Consider the following 20,287-nt stretch of genomic DNA (forward strand, 5'->3'; position numbering starts at 1 on the left):
ACTGTGACTCTGGATATATATATATATATCCAAATTTCACATTAAAGAGTATACTTATAAATCATATTGCCATGAGATAACTAATATTTACTTTTTTGGGGGGGTTCTCTTTTTTTGGTTTTTCGAGACAGGGTTTTCTCTGTGTAGCTTTGCGCCTTTTCTGGAACTCACTTGGTAGCCCAGGCTGGCCTCGAACTCACAGAGATCCTCCTGGTTCTGCCTCCTGAGTGCTGGGATTAAAGGCATGCGCTACCACCGCCCGGCTTTTTTTTTGGTTTTTCAAGACAGGGTTTCTCTGTGTAGCTTTGCGCCTTTCCTGGAAGTTGCTTTGGAGACCACCTCGAACTCACAGAGGCCTGCATCTGCCTCCCAAGTGCTGGTAATATTTATTTCTTTTACTCACTATGTAAATTGACTGAGAAACACAAAACAAAACAAAAAGATACATAGATAGATAGATAGATAGATAGATAGATAGATAGATAGATAGATAGATAGATGATAGATAGATAGAAGAAAAGCAAACAAAATGATGAAAATTGTTGTAACTGAAAGTTTTCCTAGTCCTCCCCTGCTCCTGTGGCCCCATGGTCTGCAGCCTCTCAGACCCAAGTAAACATACAGAGGCTTATATTAATTAAAACTGCTTGGCCATTAGGTCAGGCTAACTACCTGTAAGACTACCTCTTACATTTAAACTTAGCCCATTTCCGTTAATCTATATGTTACCACAGGTTCTGTGGCTTTGCCTGTGTGCCATTACATGCTATTCCCTGGACATCAGGCTGGCACCTCCTCCTCAGCCTTACTCTTCCCAGAATTCTCCTTGTCTACTTATCCCACCTATACTTCCTTCCTGGCTCCTGACCAATCAGTGTTTTATTTATCAGCCAATTAGAGCAACACATTCACAGCAAACAGAACATCCCATAGCAAATTGTTAGCTGGAAGTAGCAATCCTCATGTTGGTGAGACTCTGAAAGCATACATTTATGCTGTGTGTTGATAACATTCATTTGTTTCTTGAAGATGCTGTCTTGAGTATTTGTATTGATTTAGATATTCTAAACTGTGATTAGATTAGTATTCTTTTCCTAGGGTGGCTTTCACAAATTACCACAGTACTACTGGCTTAAAATAGCACAATTTATTTTCTCAGAGATGAAGAGATCAGAATTTGAAATGAATGTGTTGGCAGTGTTTGTTTCCTTGAGAAATTCAGATGGAAACACTGTCCCATGGTTTTCTCCTAACTTCTTATGACTGGCAATTCTTGACATTTTCATTGTTTGTTTTTATAAATGAACCTCAAATTATACACCCATTCTCATGATGTTCCATCTGTATCTTTGTTCCATGACTGCATCTAAATTTTCTTATTAGGATACCAGTCCTTGGGTTTAAGATGAACCTTAAATCCAGTATGATTACATTTCAAGAGCTTTTATTTGTATTTTCAAAAACCTTATTATTAATAAAGTCACTGTCTGAAGTTCTGTGTAGGCATTTATTTGTAAAATCATATACAATACCTTACATTATAGTTTTCATCATTTCAGGAAACTAACATCAAATCTAATTTTGTCTGCCTTTAACATCTGTAGATACTCTAGAAACAAAGTACATATTTTAAAATCTGAAAATTCAGCTAAGTCATTTGATAGTTGTTGAATATGAGGTAAAGAATAAACAGAAAAGTCTCCTGATTTTGTTTTTCTATGTATTTAGAATATTCCTAAGGAAAATATCCATTCAAATTTCACATTAAAGAGTCATATTTATAAATCATATTGCCATGAGATAACCTAATATTTATTTATTTAACTCACTATGGAAATTGACTGAGAAGCACAAAACAAAACAAAAAGATGCTTTGCTAAAGAAATCTTGTATGTCATAATTTGAAGGGTACATTTGAACCAAAACATCATGTGGTTAAGTAATAGGAGCTGAAACTAAAATGATTCATTGAGAAAGAAGAAAAGTAGGCGTCATACCACATTATACATATGTAAAATGATAAAAAAATACAGCTACTAATAAAAATAACTCTCATGAAAGGGATATACACAAAGGATGAGAAATATTGCTGACCAATGAATAGGATGTAGAAAATGTGCTCATACGTTAAGGAATTTATTCTTGCTTGTCCTCTTACTGAATATCCCTGATCAGAGGTGACCTTCTCACTTCAGGACTCTGCTCAAATACATATTTTCATGGATTATATCTCTGTTCACCTGAAATGAATGATGCTGCTCTGCCACTAGTACAACCTCTAGTACTCCATTTCCCTTACTCAGATTCAGTTTTTTTTTAATATTCATTTTTATACACATACTCACACACATACATACAAACACACACACACACACACACACACACACACACACACACACACACACACACACACATTATTATTTGCTACCTACAGTGTTTTAAATTTAAGAATTGTGACCACAATTTAGACTTTGTTCAATTTACTGCTATTTATCATAATGGCCAGAATATGCCTGGGTGTGAAAAATGCTTAAAAAACATGAATGAAACGATTAAAATGAGTTCTTAAATTATATTAATGAAATGTGTGGGGATTTTGAGAGCTCCCAAGTGTCATCAGATTTTGTATAATATACATCAAAATCTCACAAAGATACCAGATTCTGCAGATTTTCTAATTAACATTGCTTTTGATCTACTATGAGTATGTCTTGCTTTTTTTTTTAACTACAGCAATATAAGCTATGATAGAGTTTATGAACAACAAACAGTAGAACCTATATTCCATGTGCAGTTTTCTGGGTAAAATATACTAAGATAAATATATGCAATAAACATAAGCATGGAATACATTCTACAGACAAATATAATTCATTTCTAAGATTAATGATTGGTTTGGATTGTGTACTCATCTGTTTATACATAATTGAGCAAACAATCAAAAGCTGAACACAGTCTTAGCAAATAATGATGTATGAATACTGTCACAATAGTGTTTGTAATTCTCTAACTTAGAGTCAAGTTAAGTATATTTTTCTATTTGAATTGTCAGGGGACCAAGAATATGTGTAGTATAGAATTGATCTATGTGATTTTGATGAAAATCAGAGTTTACATTGCTGTTTCATTGGTATTATCAAAGGTATTTTGTTGTGAAGTGTCTTTAGATTGTCAAGGACTGTTTCTGAAACAAGTTGTAGTTTTTCTTCTGAAAACACTGTAATTCATTTTTTTACATCCTTAAATTAAAGAATGCCTTCTGTAAAATTGATACTGTGGTTGGTAGATTTACCTCAGAGGGATCTGCAACCTATTAAATCACAGATGAAGAGAATTCCCTACTCTAAACAGAGTTACAGAGTACACACATCTGCCTTCACTGCAAAAACGTTGCTATTCAAATTAGGCAGACCCCCTTTTACACTAGGATCACACCTGCATCTGCATGTATTGAGGATATCAAGAAGCAGCCACGCAAAGTGACACAAAACTGTAATTCTAGCACTAATGCAACTGAGCAAGTGGATTGCCATGAGTTTCAATGTCAGGTGCGGCTACCTGTGATTTGGGGGGAAAAAAGACTTCAATAAGAGGGTCATAAATAACACATACCTAGTTGCAAACATGCATTTCCTACATGCTTCTATAATTTGGTATATGCTCTAGCCTTAGATCTAAATGTCCATTTTAGAAATCTACATACCATATTAGGTTATTCTAAAAGATGCCTCATGTCCAAAATGGCAGCTGATTTTTCCAGTCTCTAGCTCACAAAGTTGTCATTTATATTTAAGTTCTAATTACAGCATAAATGTAGTCCACAATAACTTAAGAAAAATACATTTTATATTAGTATGCCTATGCTGTAATTTTGTATTATTGCTTCATTGATTTTGCAATATATTTACTCTCAGAGGTTGAAGTGGTATTCACAAAGCTTATAGAGTCATTAAGAACTCAATATCAATCATTCAGGTGCCAATCATGCACTGAAAACTACACAGTTATTCATTAGAATTAAATTTTCACATTCATAGAAAATAATAGCAACCTTATTTATGAATAAAACTTCTGCCTTGTAAATAATGTAATTTTATGGAAATACTGCATGTTTAGATATACTAATAAAATAAAACATTATCTAACATTATATATTTCATGCTATATGATATAATTAAAAGGCATTTATATAAAGAAATACTGGGCAGTAAAACTAATATATAAAACTACTGATTGGGGAGATAAAAAAACACAGGGAGATCTTATTAAAAGGAGAGAGGGAGACAGATGCACAAGAAGGGAAGAGGAGGGTAAAACAGCAATAAGAATGTCTGAAAAAAGACATAAGGCATTATACTCACAATATGTACCTAAAAATCTACATTACAGATAAGTCAGTGTACTAATATACATATATAATTTAAATGAAATTTTCCATCTGGTCTGATAGTGTTTTCTTTAAGAACCAAAGATCATCTAATAAATCCCACACTAAGCTCTCTTTTGAGTTGTTGGTCAAGGTTGCCCCTGGCTTCCTCCTACCCATGAAAACAGAAGATAAATCTCTATGGCTGAAGACATCCTGAACTTCAGAAACAGGACATGGAGACCCCTGAGCTTGAGCTACCTAAAAGCCTACTCCCTTAGGAAGAGCTTTCATAATATCAGAAGGAGCCATAAAAACTTCCGAAGGAGGAACGCAACCAAAACTCGTACTCAGATTTCATGCCTATGACCCACAATAATGACCAGCATGGCACAATAACTCTAACAGTGCAGTAATGGCACACTTACCATGGAGGTAACCAAGAGTCTCTAATTGGATTTAAGTCTCACTAAACAAGATAGTAATGATACCTGAAACTGGAATCCTAGCTAACTATAAAGAGCTTAGAGGCAATTCTATAAACACCAGTTTACTAAATCAGCATAAAACAGTTAACAACATTCTAAATTTTTGCCCATATACCCACAAAAAAGTGCAGTCCTCATCCCCTGATCAATGAAACTTCTCTTTACAATAGACATAGACCATTATAGAAAAGCACAAGCAATCAAAATGCTGAGTTGCAGTGCACAGTGACAATCAATACATCTACATTGTAACACCTACCCTAAGATTCAAGGATCAATGTAACACCCACCCTAAAATTCAGGGATCAATGCAGAAGAAGGGGTTGGAAAAACTGTACAAATCAAGATATCAGGTAGATTATTGTGAGACTATGTCTCCTAATAATATCAGAATCTCCAGCTGGAAAATCTTACCAACATGACTCCTCAATTATGGGGTGAATAAAGTTGGCAACAATAGATAGGCTAACATGGAAAAAGGAAAGCTCAGGAAGCCTGAATTCAACACACAAAAAACCACAGGCAGCTAAGGAATGCTGAGACTGAGAGAAATAGACTTACTTAGGGAAGAAGACACCAACTGGTCATCTAATATGAAATGGTCAACACCAAAAACATACATACAAGTAACATACAGATTGAGCAGGTTATATTTAGGAATATATATGTATATATGTTTGCATTAGACAATAATAAGAAATCATGATCAATTTTGATAGCTGTTTCCCCATTAAACAAATAATTTCATGTTTATGTTTTTCCTCAGAGACAAAAATATAACTTAAGTCTCAGTCTCTCATTCTTTATTTCTCTATATAAATCATCCTTAAAATGACATTTATATATTTTTTCTAGAGAATGAATACACGTCATCTGTCTTCAATGCTTTACAATAGAAACATTTTTATCTTGCACAAACTTAAAACCATGGTCTTCGATTTGTTTCTTTGACTTTAAAGTTTGATGTACTCCATTGAGCATTTCAAATAATACGAAATAACTGAAAGTATCTGCCCATAATGTATGGTATCCATTTCAGGGAGAAAGAATTCTTTCTTAGAAATATACACATTTTGCAATTACTAAAGTCATAATTATTGAACTCTTTCTTATTAGAGAATATATACATTTAGTATTTTTTTTAAAAAATAATGAGTTGTGATTATAGTATAGAACTCTAGAGCCTTTTAGAATCTACATGGATTCATCCTTAGAATGTTGTTATATAGCAGTGTTTGGTATTTAATTATTAGGTTATTTAATACTCTTTTAAGTCACTGATTTTTTTTCCTTCAGGCTTGGTGAAAATTGCATTTTACCACTAACCAATATACAGTCTCAGGCAAAAATGTTTAACCTTTTAAATCTTCTTTTTCTTTTTGAAGTAAGTAAGGAAGCTGTCTAATTTGTTCATTTGAGAGACTCAACTAACATAATGTAAACACAGGGCAAAATGTTCTATTTTTGTCTAAACAAACATTCTATAGGAAGTCAAATTCTTTTCTCATCCTCAGTTGCCCATGTTCTCACCCTTCCTGCAAAAGTCTCAGCAGAGGAGCTGTAGCAAAGCTCAGATTACTCATTTGTGTAGTTTAGTTAGGATTTAGGACTTTTCCTAGAGATATATTCATTTTGAGTCAAATATAAATAACACCATAAATGAATTTGAAAAGGTAAGATCAAACCAAAATCTTGGCTAGATACAGGTAAGGATAGATTAAGAGGAAGTGAAGAGAAAGAAGAGAACTGCATATCAACAGATTGTTGTCTATGAAACCTAAGACCAGGCTAGGCCCAGTCAATGAGGTAAGAAACATTTATTATTAAAAAATCATAATTAATGTAGAAATCATCAAAGCCACAAACAATGTAGACACATGTATGTATGAATATTCCATGTTGACACTGGTATGCTGACTTACATTATCATTAGGCTTGTCTTTTTTTTTTTCTCTCACACAACCATATTGTTGTGAGTTTACAGAAGCATTTTCCCTGTTGTGTTTAGGGAACATGATCTGTCAACAGGCATCTTGGACCACTGCCTTTAACAATCTTTCTGTCTCCTCAGCAGTGATTTTTCCTTAAGCCTTAGGTTTAGGGGTTGTGTTATAAATATATCAGTTGGGGTTGAGCATCCAACATTCACGTATTGGACTGCACTTTGACAACTACAACTTTATTTTCTTTTGATTACATTAAGGTTTTTTAACTATATGATTGTTTCCACGGCCATTTACCAGCAAATTTAATTTTTCTTAACAACTATATATCCCATTTTGTAAATATACCACATTTCCATTACCCACTTATTACTTGGTAGCTAGCTATGTTGTTTTAATTCCTTTCTACTGTGAATATACCAGCAATGAACATGATGAACAAGTATCTTTATAGTACCATATAGAGCCTTTGAGATATTTCTAAAAGTGCTATACCTGGATCTTGCTTGTTTGTTTTTTGAGTAACTATCACACTAATTTCCATAGTGGTTGTACCACTTGAAATCTCAAAGTAGTTATAATTTGCATTTCCTAATGGCTATGGATGTTCAATCTTTTCTTAAATGTTTCTCAACTATTTTCACTTCATCTTTTAAGAACTCTCTGTTTTGAGAGGGAGAACAAGAAAAGAGATACCATGATAAATGAAGACCCCATGGGAATAGGAAGAAGCAGAGTGCTAGAGAGGTCCCCAGAAATCCACAAAGATACCTCCACGTAAACTACTGGCAATGGTCTAGAGAAAGCCTGAACTGACCTACTCTGGTGATCGGATGGCCAAACTGTCATGATAGAACTCTCATCCAATGAGTGATAGAAGCAAATGCAGAGATCCATGGCCAGGGCCCAGATGGAGCTACAGGAGTCCAATTGGCAAGAGAGAGGAGGAATTATATGAGCAAGAGATATTGAGACCATGATGGGAAAAAGCACAGAGACAAATAGCCAAACTAGTGGAAACACATAAACTATGAACCAATAGCTGAGGAGCTTTATATATGTTGCATTGTAAAGGTCCAATTTCATTATTTTCTTTAGATCATTTAAATTTCAGCAAGCTGACATGCCTCAGCTATGATTCAGATATTAGCTGACTTACTCAACAGGTAAATTATTGCAAAGTCGCTTTCCTTGACTCCTCTCACATTGTTATATTTAATGACTATTAATTTTCTAATAAGAATTTTATTAAAACAAGTATTTTTCAAGGTAATATACCTACTTCCAACTTTCATGTAGAACATTTATTATCTTATCTTAATTTTATTATTTATCTATAAATTTATTTTAGTATCTGGTAATACTGATCAAATGTAACCTTAGGTATGATTGACTCAGTTTTAAACTTTATTACTGTACCCACTCTTAGTTTACTTTTCAAATTGTTTCTTACATCAAGTCAAATGTTAAGATAAAGATCTATTGTTTCTGAAACAGAGATTCAATTTAAAAGTATACACTTGAAGTCCAAAAAGTAAAAGTTGTTCTCTTTTTTTATAAGTCCTCAGTTATATCATTTTAACTAAATCTGAGTAGATGTAAAAGTGAATATTTTTTGGTTAAAGTTTGACCGATCGTAAGTGATCATATTAAGTGATATGCAGTTGCCAATTAAAGGAACTCCTTAAAATAGTGTAATATGTTTATTTTTATATTTTATATTTCTTTGACTAAGAAAAGTTGTAAATTAGAGTTGTTGATTCTCTTTTATTGGTATCTGTGTTCCTTTGATTTGCTACAGTTATCCATTTAATTGATGACAATCATGGTTTCATTGATTCAATAGGTAACAGTAGGACAAGTAGTTCCTTTTTTCACTTTGTCTGTCAACTGACTATTGGATGAATTACTAATGGTGGGTCAGAGGCTTGAAAGGACATCAGTTTCAGCAAGGTATACATGATATTGGTGTCAGAGCTTACAAACCCACACTGGTGCAGTTAATATGTTTGTCATCTTTGTAGAGACTGACTCTGTACCTTACCAGAAGCAGACAACACTTTTAGTTAGTTAGTTAGTTAGTTAGTTAGTTAGTTAGTTAGTTAATTTAATTAACATCTAGAGTTTCCCCTCCCTCCTCTCTTCCCACTCCCCCCATCCCCTTATTACTACCCCCAATCCACTTCTCCTCCATTTCTGTTCAGGAAAGGTCAGGTCTCCCATGGATATCAACAAAACATATCAAATTGCAGAAAGATTAAGCACTTCCCCATGTATTAAACCTGGGCAAGGTGACCCAGTATGAGAAGTAGGGTCCCAAAAGCCAGGAAGAGAGTCAGAGACAGTCCCTGCTCTCACTGTTAGGAGTCCCACAAGAGGACCAAGCTACACAACTGCAACATGTATGAAAAGTGTCAAGGTCAGTGCTATGCAGGCTCCTTGGCAGTCAGTTCAGTCTCTGTGAGCCCCTATGACCCAGGTTAGTTGATTCTGTGGGTTTTCTTGTGGTGTTCTTGAACCCCTTGGCTCCTACAATCCTTTCTTCCCCGTCTTCTGCAGTATTCCCTGAGCTCAGGCTAGTGCTTGACTGTGGGTCTCTGTACCTGTTTCCTTCAGTTGCTGGATGAAGCCTCTCTGATGACAACTGGGCTAGGCACCAATCTGCAAGTACAGCAGAATATCATTAGGTATCATTACACTGACTTTTTTTTTCCTCCAGTCATGTTTGGTTCTATTCTAAGTCTCTGGGTCATCCAGTCTGTGGATCCTGGTGTTCCAGGCAGTGTCAGGGTTGGCTTACTCTTCTGGGGATGCAACTCTTTATTCGCTAAACTGTTCATGGCTACTGAGGTGGGCCTACTAATGGAGTCACTTGCTTTACATACAGCTAGTAGCTGATACCCTGGTGATGAATACCAAGTTCATGACCCTTCCCATGATGTTGCTAATTCCCAAATGTAACTACTTGCTCATGTTTAGGACTAACGATGCCTATCTGATAGAGGAATGTCTTCTTATATGCTTTGAAAATATGTTGCTCTGATTGGTTGATAATAAAGATGTTTGGCCAATAGTGAAGCAGATTAGGGTTAGACGGGACATTCTAACTAGAGAGGAGGAAGTTGAAAGGCAGAACAGAGAGGACACTGCCAGCTGTAGCCATGAGAAGAAAGATGTAAAGATAACGGTAAGCCATGAGCCTCTTGGCAAAGTATAGATTTATAGAAATGGGTTAATTTAAGATGTAAGATTTAGCTAGTGAGAAACCTGAGCCAATAGGCCATACAATTTGCAATTAATATAAGTCTCTGTGTGTTCATTTGGGTTTGAGTGGCTGAAGGATGGCAAGGATGCGTGAGCTGGGTGGGCACAGGAAAACTTCCAGTTCAAATGGCACCAAGACATGGGGCGAGAGTTTTCACCTAAAACCTTAGAAAACTATAAAAAAAAAGGGGTTCTAAAATGAAGCCAAGAGCAGCTTCCTAGTTGTCTCTGTCAGGCCAGCTGCAACCTGCACCCTTGAGCTACTCTATGACAGGTTTGTGGCATATGGGCTTGACCTGCAGCATAGTAGATTCCCACCTAGGTACACAGAGGCATCTCCAAGCCACATATTACACTGCATGATGGATTTAACCTTTGCTAATACAGACAAAAAAAAAGAGGTTTCTGGGCTATATGCTACTTTGATAGAAGCATAGACCCACTGCTTCCCAGAGTCTGTGGTGAGCATGGTTCCCAGAGCTGGCTGTAAACATAGTACTTCCTCCATGATGGGAAGCTGAGGTGGGCAGAGCCAGCAGCCAATGCTGCCATTTCAGTTTTAGTAATGCTGCAATTTAAAGCAATAGATTCACAATAAGGCAGAATCAGGTGAAATAAACCTCTAAATGGTTTACGGTATATGTAAAAATGTATGTGGGCTTGGAAGAGAGAAGAAAAGAAATGTAGACAGTTATATAAAGAAATAATTTTATAAAACAGTCTTTAAAGAGACAGTAAAGGTAATATAAAAAATAAGTCACATAAAGATGGATATTACACAGAGAATCTGGATTGTGTTGTCTTTGATATTTTTTTTACTGAAGAAAAACATTTGATTGTAAAGGCTACTCAGTTAAACCAATGTGTATATTTTAAAGGTATCTTAACTTCAAAATTTGTGTCTAAGGATATGTAGCATTAGAAAGGAGGCTCTGCTTTTGTTTCCACAGGAAGCAAGAAACAATGGATTTGTTCCAGGTTAAGATGGATCAGATTTGATCAAGCCAGACCTCCTGAACTTTAACATATGGTACCTATCAACAGAGATTATAGCTGCTCTTCTCAGGACTTGACCATTATCTCGAATTTTCTCAGAAGATTACCAGGGCCCTTTATCCACAGGAAGTAGCCTAGAAAACTATGCCCACATTCCCAAGAAATGGATTATAGATATTTGTCTTTGTTTAGGTTGTTGGTTACAAATTGTTGTTGATCATAGTTAAACTCTTTCAAAAAGAAGAAAGGTGGATATGATATGGAGATATAGGATATAGATCTGATAGGATAAAAGGATGGATTGTTTAACTTACTTTTAAGGAGCAATTTATTTAAAATGTTTTACATTGGTATGGTTTTTAGTTTATTGATACAAATTTAGAGTAAATTTTGTTATACTCTACGTATATTTCTACACTTGTTTAAGGTATTATGTTTATGTAACTCATTTAGATTGCAATGGATAATTAAGAAATACAGATGTAAAATTAGTCTTCTATGATAGTCAAACTTATAGTGATGTTAAATTTTTTAGGTATACATAGATATATATAAAGACCTACAGAATATGGCATTTGAAATGTTTTAAAAAGCTTGGACTTTCCGGACAGTGAGACACATCTGCTCTTGGCAGAACCAATTTACATCAGAAAGGAAGATGGGCCTTGAGACACTCCATATGGAGTTTATCTTCTTCTTGGCAAAAATAGCTGTTTGGTCGAGAAACTGTTTTTGCCTGTACCGCTTGACAAAATGTCATATAAACTGGACATACAGGACACATAGGAAGGTGACCACTGAACTTTGTAAGACGAGATGGTCCTTCAGGTTCCTGCTTCAGAGGAGACTGCCAGACATTCTACAGGACACAGAAAGAAGCAACTGAGAGACTCTAAGCCTATAGGAAGAATATTGGATGCCCCAACATTGTAGAGAAACTTTGGATGACTGTCCAAGCAGCCAGCTGTCTCTGTCATTCTAGATTTTTGGAATTTGCTTACAATGCATTTCCTGTTTACTTAGGTAATATTATATCCTTCTGAGGCCTTTGATGTAGTTGAAGACTAGATAATTGTAATTTTCCTTGGTTATGATGAAAGATAAATTAGATATAAAACTTTAGACTTACAAATATAGGATAGATAGAATAGTTCTTTAATTTTGCAAATACAAATAGACTAGACATTATAACTGTAATTCTTGCTTAATTACTGTTTTGTTATATGTAATTTTACTATGTTAAAGTTAAACTCTTCCTTCTTTATTAGACAGAAAACAGGAGGTGCTGTGGGATGTTCTGTATGCTGTGAATTGGCTCTGATTGGCTGATAAATAAAACGCTGATTGGCCAGTAGCCAGGCAGGAAGTATAGGTGGGGTAAACAGACAAGGAAAATTCTGGGAACAGGAAGGCTGAGTCAGTAGACAAAAGCCTGCCGTCCAGGGAGCAGCATGTAATGGCACACAGATAAAGTCACAGAAAACTTGGCAATATATAGATTAACAGAAATGGGCTGAGTTTAAGTGTAAGAGCTAGTCAGTGGTAGGCCTGATCTAATGACTGAGCAGTTTTAATTAATGTAAGCTTCTGAGTGATTATTTTATAAGTGGCTGTGGGGTGTGTGGGGCTGGGCAGGACCAGAGAAAACTTAACCTATCCTAACTTGCAAGGATCTGAAGCCTGTTCAAAAGTATGGTGATATTATGTTCCCAAATATATTGTACACCCTAATAAACTTATCTGGGGTCAGAGAATAGAACAGCCACTAGATATAGAGGCCAGAAAATGGTGGCACACATACCTTTAATCCTAACATTCTGAAGGCAGAGATCTGTCTGGATCTCTGTGAGTTCAATGTCACACTGGAAACAGCCAGCCCTGGTGACACATGCCTTTAATCCCAGAAAGTGATAGCAGGAAGCAGAAAGGTATATAAGGCATGAGGACTAGGAACTAGAGCCTGTTAAGCTTCTAGGCTTTTGAGCAACAGTCCAGCTGAGATTCATTCTGGATGAGGACTCAGAGGCTTCCAGTCTGAGGAAACAGGATCAGCTGAGGAATTGGCGAGGTGAGGTGGCTGTGGCTTGTTCTGCTTCTCTGACCTTCCAGCATTCACCCCAATACCTGGCTTCAGGTTTTATTTTATTTTATTTTATTTTTATAATTAACTTAATTTTACATATCAGCCATGGATTCCCCTGTCCTCCCTCCTCCTGCACCCTCCCTCCCCGCCCTCCCCCCAATCCACCCCCCATTCCCATCTCCTCCAGGGCAAGGACTCCACTGGGGATTCAGCTCAGCATTACTAATAAAACCTTTTAAAATTCATGCTGCACAAAAGCCTCTTGAGTTTCTTTCTGTTAGATGCCCCATTTTGCCAAATTATACAAATGATGGAACTGCTGAGGTCTAGATTACCCAAGGCTTTCCCCAAGGCCCTGATGTATAGAAAGAGAAACATAGCTCCTTCTTTAAGCCAGAAATACGCTTGGCAGAGCCAACAGTAACCTGGAGTTAGAACATTGGGAGTCTTTCCCTGAGGACCTGGTATATGGAGAAGTAAGACAACACTTTCTCTAAACCTAGGAATACTCCTTGCAGAGATGCTACTGGCCCAGGTCCAGGGTTTGGGGAAGCTATGGCATCTGATTCTGAGAACTCAACATTTCCTATCCTAAGGTGTTACATCTGTCCCATGGTCCTTTTGTGCTGAGTCTCTGCCTGTAAGATACTTTGTGTTCCTCTTATCCAACATTTATTGATTAACCTCCTCTTGACATCATCTTCTGTATGATAGCTTTCCACTGACTCTGTCCCATTTTCTCCCTGCAAATAGGGTGTAATTGCTGTACTTCTTAATAAACTTACTCGCATAAGCCACCAGCTTATGTAAGATCTCCTGATCCTAAACTTCCCCATTTTCTTCTTTATCATCTCATCTCCTGGCCCTCCTCCTTAGGATCTTTTCAGTGAAGAACCACCTGCTTGTCCAGGTCCGTGAGCAACTTGAGCAAAATGGGACAGGAAGACTGTACTGACACACCAAAAGTCTCAAGAACACCTACTGATGTTTTGCATTCATAAGCAGGAATGTTTCTAAATAATTGTGTCACATGTGATAAGTATTTTATCTGGCCATAATACTTTCAAGAATTTCAGAGCTGTGCCTGACCCTTATATCTTCTGCAGATTGCTTTACCATTCCCATTCTTTTAAGTGCATTAGTATATCTTTCTGATAATTTTAAATCCATAAAAATTAGAACTCAGTGTTATATCATCTATATAATGAAATCCTTCACAGTGGGCAGAATAACAAAGTGACAATGTGGCCCACTGTATCATGACTGTTAGCCTTTAAATAAAGTCTGAAAGAAACCTTTAAAGACAATCTGAAGCCTTCCTGTTGAAATAGGAATTAGAATTGAGATGCAACAACTAATAAAATCATAAAAATTGTGTTGTCAATGTCCATGCAACATGAAAAGATCACATCACTTGTATCCATTCTTTTGTCAAAAGAGTACTGTTTAATACAGTGGTATGGATAGTAGTGCCAATACCCTTTTTTAGTTCTCTACAACAAACATCCATTCTCCTAGAGCTAACTAGCTACCAGGATATACCAGGCTATTGAAATAGATTTAGGCTAAGAGAATACTCTTTATTCTTGCTATTTCATTGATGGAATTTATAAATCTTCTGATGTCTTTTGACAGCTTGTACTATAGCCCTAGTACTACAATTTATCAGATTGACCAATGCAGAGTTATCTTCTTAATAGTTTGCACTTTCAGTAAAACTCTGTAATAGTGTTATGCAGGGTATGCCCCATCCATATGGACACCACTAGCATATTTTCTTTCAGGAGAAAAAAAACATATAGTCATTTCTTAATGGTAAAAATCAGATATGTCAAGTTTAGTCTGTTTTATAAGCAGTGTGTTGTGCTCTAGTACACATATACTATATTCCAATGCCCTTTGTTCTTTTAGAGGTTGCCATAACTTAAAGTACACTTGACCCCAACATCCACTAAAGCATATACTTTGTGCTTCAAACACCAGTAAGAGACAGAATCCACAATTTATTATGGAGCTATCAGTTGCCATGAATGGCCATACTCACAGTCAATCATAGTCTTCCTATCAGAGGCACAGCTGGGATGTTCCCTAGTTTCGAAGGTCACTTTCTCTCAACAGCAAGTGTAAAAGTGGGGGAGACCTATAGCCCCTGCCTTATAATCATTTTTTCCACTTCTTTATTGAACTGGCATACAGGCTTTGAAGACTCAGAAGCACAGCACTGTAAACTTTATAATTTTTTTTGCCAGGAACTTCATCTTGACATAAGTCTAGCCACGTCTGGTTTTGAGTAACACAAATAGACCCCATTATATGCTTTTCTATTTGCAACTCTTCTTGGATACTTTAATGTTTTGTGAATCCGATTTACATGTTTGCTTACTAAATCATTTATATCACTCCAATCTTGTGAATACCAATACTTACCATGGCATGAAAACCTGAAAGCCTTAGGTTCAAGGTCCCTGCTTATGTTACTTCTTTCTTAACTCTTGTGAACACAATCCTCTTAGGCCTATAAACGGCGTAACACGGCTTCTCATACACCCAATTTCTTCAGTAATGTCTTTTTTCCTTCTATTGTCTTCCAGCCCTTGATATTCATAGGAACCACACTTGGCAAACAACAAGTACTTTCAATTGCTAGTGTGAGCTTATGCTCTAGGTTCTGATTTATTTATTTATTTATTTATTTATTTATTTATTTATTTATTTATTTATTTTTGGTTTTTCGAGACAGGGTTTCTCTGTGTAGCTTTGCGCCTTTCCTGGAACTCGCTTTGGAGACCAGGCTGGCCTCGAACTCACAGAGATCCGCCTGGCTCTGCCTCCCGAGTGCTGGGATTAAAGGCGTGCGCCACCACCGCCCGGCTTTATTTTTTATTATGTACAATTAATCAACCTTTGTCAGTTTCTCTACTTATGTGATCCCAGACTGGCTCATTTGCCTCACTATTCAGGCTGTGAGAGACTCTCATTTCTTGCTAAAAATTCTCTTCAGTTCAAGCAGTTCATATGCATACTACTATTTAGCTATCATACAGTTTCTTTTGCTGCGATATTATTAAGGCATCTCTCTGCATGCTGAATCATGCTATTTCCCATCTTTTGTCTTAAAGGTCAGATCTGAGGGGTATCTTTTATCATTTCTACTCTTTCCTCTCTTACTATTCAACTTATTTTCCATAGGTTCTCACTTTTGGTTACGGAAAGGCTCTTTAGCATGGGTATAACTTGTAGCTTTGCCCTTATACTCCACTAGCAATAAAAAAAAACAAATAGCATGCCAACACTTTGATCTCATTCTCTCCCTTTCCATTTTTCTTGCTAGTGCAGAAGCTAAACTGGAAGATAATATCCACATGTTTTTCCCTGTGTAATACCTCCCTTAGAAGGGCAACATATCTCTGGGAACACTGATAAGCCTTGGTTGCATATCTTATCACCCACAGTAAAACCCACACTGTTTCCATCATGGCATGATTAAGATCTATTTCCATTCATGTCACTTTCAGAACTTGGAATATAGTCTCTAGTCAATCGGGTGTTCTGCAGTCATTTTTGTACTCAGACATCAGAATCCATTTATGAAAGAAGCATGTCACAGAGATGAAAAATAACCACTTGGAGATTCTTCTCAAGGGTGCTCCTCTCTTACATGACTCAGGGTTAGCTACTTATCTAATCACCCAGAATATGAAGCACAAATACCACATCATACAACTCAGAAGAAGCTTGTCATACTGGGATCACCTCTGCAGATTTTCCAGTCTCAAGAATTATTAGCCTTAAAAACCCATTTCTATGTCTTATAACCCATTTCGGGGCTTATGAAACTGCCCCTCCCAAAGTTTTATTTGGTTTTGTCAATTCCAATTTGAATTCCAGGCATAACGTATTCCTTTAGAGAGATGTGAACAGAAAAGTACATTTAACCAGGTAGGACACTGATGATAGACAAAATACTTGGTTACATCTGAGTCTAGTTTGATAATCCAGAGAGTTTATTGAAGTTACAAGAACATGGGTGAAGGCTTATTTAAAGAACCATGGACAGCCAAAAGCAGCTGTGTTAAACAATAACAACACAAGCCAACTTTACCCAAAATGGGTGAGGAATTTAAAAGGCTGAACATGAAGAAGTTCCCACTATGTACAAGCAGCTTTCCTGAAGTTTCCTTTCCCCTATGAATTGTTTACTGCTTATATAAACTAAAGAGAAACACTGTGAATCTTTTCACATTTTGAACATTCTGTGTCTTGTAAGCTTGGTGAGTTTCCTGGGTTGTGTAGATTAATTAGCTAAAGAGTCTGATGAGTTTTCTTTCTTTAGAGAGCAGGGAGCATTTCAACTTTTGAGGAAACAGTTTCACAACATGGGTCTTCATACTGGCTCATCATCAACGGATGCAGTTAACTATCTTCTCTTAAGCTGAAAGAAACATTCCCTCCTTTAAGTTGTTCATCTTAGGTATTTTGTCACAGTAACAGAAAATCTTATATAAAAGCAATCCATGTGATTTTCTGGGGTAGGAGAGGCATAAACAAAATGCATAAAAGTCATAAATGCATATATATTCTTAGATTTCCAGAAGAAAATTAAGGAGGGTAGGGTAAGTAATTTGGACTGACAGGAGAGAAAGTGGAAAAAAAAGAAATAGAAGCTAAGTAGCAGAAAAATTTACATTATCACTGACTGAGTTATGTTTGGTGGCCACACCTCTAATCCCAGCAACTAGAGAGGCAGAAGCAGACATATCTCTATGAATTCAAGAGCAGCCTGGTCTTGCATAGCAAATTTCAGGCCATATAGGGTTACAGGATGAGACACTGTCTCAACAATAAAAACAAACAAACAAAAAACCTGATAAACAAATGAAAAAGCTAGCATATCACTTATTGAATCAATGGAGGATTTTGTACAGAAATACAACAAATGTATAATGTAGTAACATAATCACATCTTCAGCATTTCTAACAAATATTGTTACCTGTTATTTCAAGTGAATACATCAGTATATTAAGATTAGTTTGCATACAGAAAATAGCTGTAAATGGAGGCAGAGCTTTCTGTCTCATACGTTATACCTAGAGGTCATTTCCCAAATTATCACACAGAGGCTTAGAGTAATTATAAATGTTTGGTCTTAGCTAAGGCTTGTTACTAAATAACTCTTACACTTAAATTAACTCATATTTCTTATGTATGCTTTGCCACATTGTTGGTGACTTGTTGCCTCATTTCTACCCATCTTTCTCAGTGGCTTGCTGGTGTCTGCCCTGACTCTGCCCTTCTTCTCCCCAGCACTTTTAGTTTGGTCACCCTGCCTATACTTCCTGCCTGGCTACCGGCCAATCAGCATTTTATTAAACCAATTAGAGTGACAAATCTTTATAGTGTACAAGAGGATTATTCCACAGCATTTTCCCCTTTATTAAAAAGGAAGGTTTTAACTTTAATATAGTAAGATTATATACAACAAAAACTGTTAAATAAGATTTACAGTAACACTATCTAATCCATTTGCATTTGGAAAAATTAGAGAAATACTCAATTATTTATCTTACCTTGGTGAGTCTAAAGTTCTGTATCTAATTTACTTTCTATTATAAATAAGAAAACTATAATTATAACTATTTAGTCTTCAACTCCATCAAAGACCCAAGCAAGTGAAATGTTATCTAATGATGGGGACCTCAAGCTGCCTGGACAGTCACCCAAAGTTCCTCTGCAACATTGGGAAATCCATCTTTGGCCTATAGGCCTAGCCTATCTTACAGATTTTCGTGTGAAGCAGGAAATTTTGAAGGACTGTCCTATCTTGCATTGGCAAAGTTCAGCAGTCACATTTTTTTGTGTGTGTCCTGTTTGTCCAGATTTGACTTACCATCAGCAGTCAAGGCATGGATAATTTCTTTGCCCACATGGCTAACTTTTGCACTAAAGAAAACAAACTCCAGACAGAGTTTCTTTGATGCCTATCATCCTCTTTGAAGTAATTGGTGCTTTCAGGATTAGATGTGTCTGACTGTCATAAAAAGTCTAAGTTATTAAAACTTTTTAAATGCCATATTCTGTAGGTCTTTGAAGTGTTGAAGATTGCCATCTATCTGAAATATATTTCTGCATGACCTTGTAAACATAACCAACATGACTATAGGTTTGCTGTTTTATCAAAATTAATATCAAAAAATCATATTATTAATATGAATATTAATCTGTATTTTTAAATTATATATTACATTTTTAAATGAGCTACATAAACATAATACCATAAACAAGAGTAGAAATATACATACAGTATAACAAAATTAACTTAAAAATTATATCAATAAACCAAAATCTATACTAAGGTAAAATATGTAAAAAAAAATAGTTGTTTTTTGATTAAAGTAGATTCAATAATCTATGTTTTTGTCCTATCACTTCTATAGCCCCCCTTTTCTTTTTAGAACAAGATCCCTGAATCTACATTTACAGTATCAGGTATGATATTTGTCCTATTGAAAGGGTTTTAATCCAATTATAGAGCTCTTTGAAAATGTAAGTGTTTTAATTTGTTTTCAACTATTTTCTGACACGGGAATGTTTGTACAATTAGCTATTTTACATGTAGTTGCTTCTTTTTTTTTTGGAAATTCATTTCTTATTTTTTTATTTTTAATTTTTATTTTTATTTTGCAATACAATTCAGTTCTACATATCAGCCACGGATTCCCTTGTTCTCCCCCCTCCGGCCCCCCTCACCTTCCCCCCAGCCCACCCCCCATTCCCATCTCCTCCAGGGCAAAGCCTTCCCCACAGACTGAGGTCAACCTGGTAGACTCAGTCCAGGTAAGTCCAGTCCCCTCCTCCCAGGCCAAGCCAAGCGATCCTGCATAGGCCCCAGGTTTCAAACAGTCAACTCATGCAATGAGCACAGGACCCGGTCCCACTGCCTGGATGCCTCCCAAACAGATCAAGCCAATCAACTGTCTCACCCATTCAGAGGGCCTGATCCAGTTGGTGACCCCTCAGCCATTGGTTCATAGTTCATGTGTTTCCATTCGTTTGGCCACAAAGATACCCCCCACAACAGACTGCTGGCAATGGTCGAGATACAGCCCGAACTGACCTACTCTGGTGATGGGATGGCCAAACACCCTA

This window comes from Peromyscus californicus, unplaced genomic scaffold, assembly GCF_007827085.1.
Source record: "Peromyscus californicus insignis strain IS unplaced genomic scaffold, ASM782708v3 Scaffold_5__1_contigs__length_169319896, whole genome shotgun sequence".
NCBI lineage: Eukaryota > Metazoa > Chordata > Mammalia > Rodentia > Cricetidae > Peromyscus > Peromyscus californicus.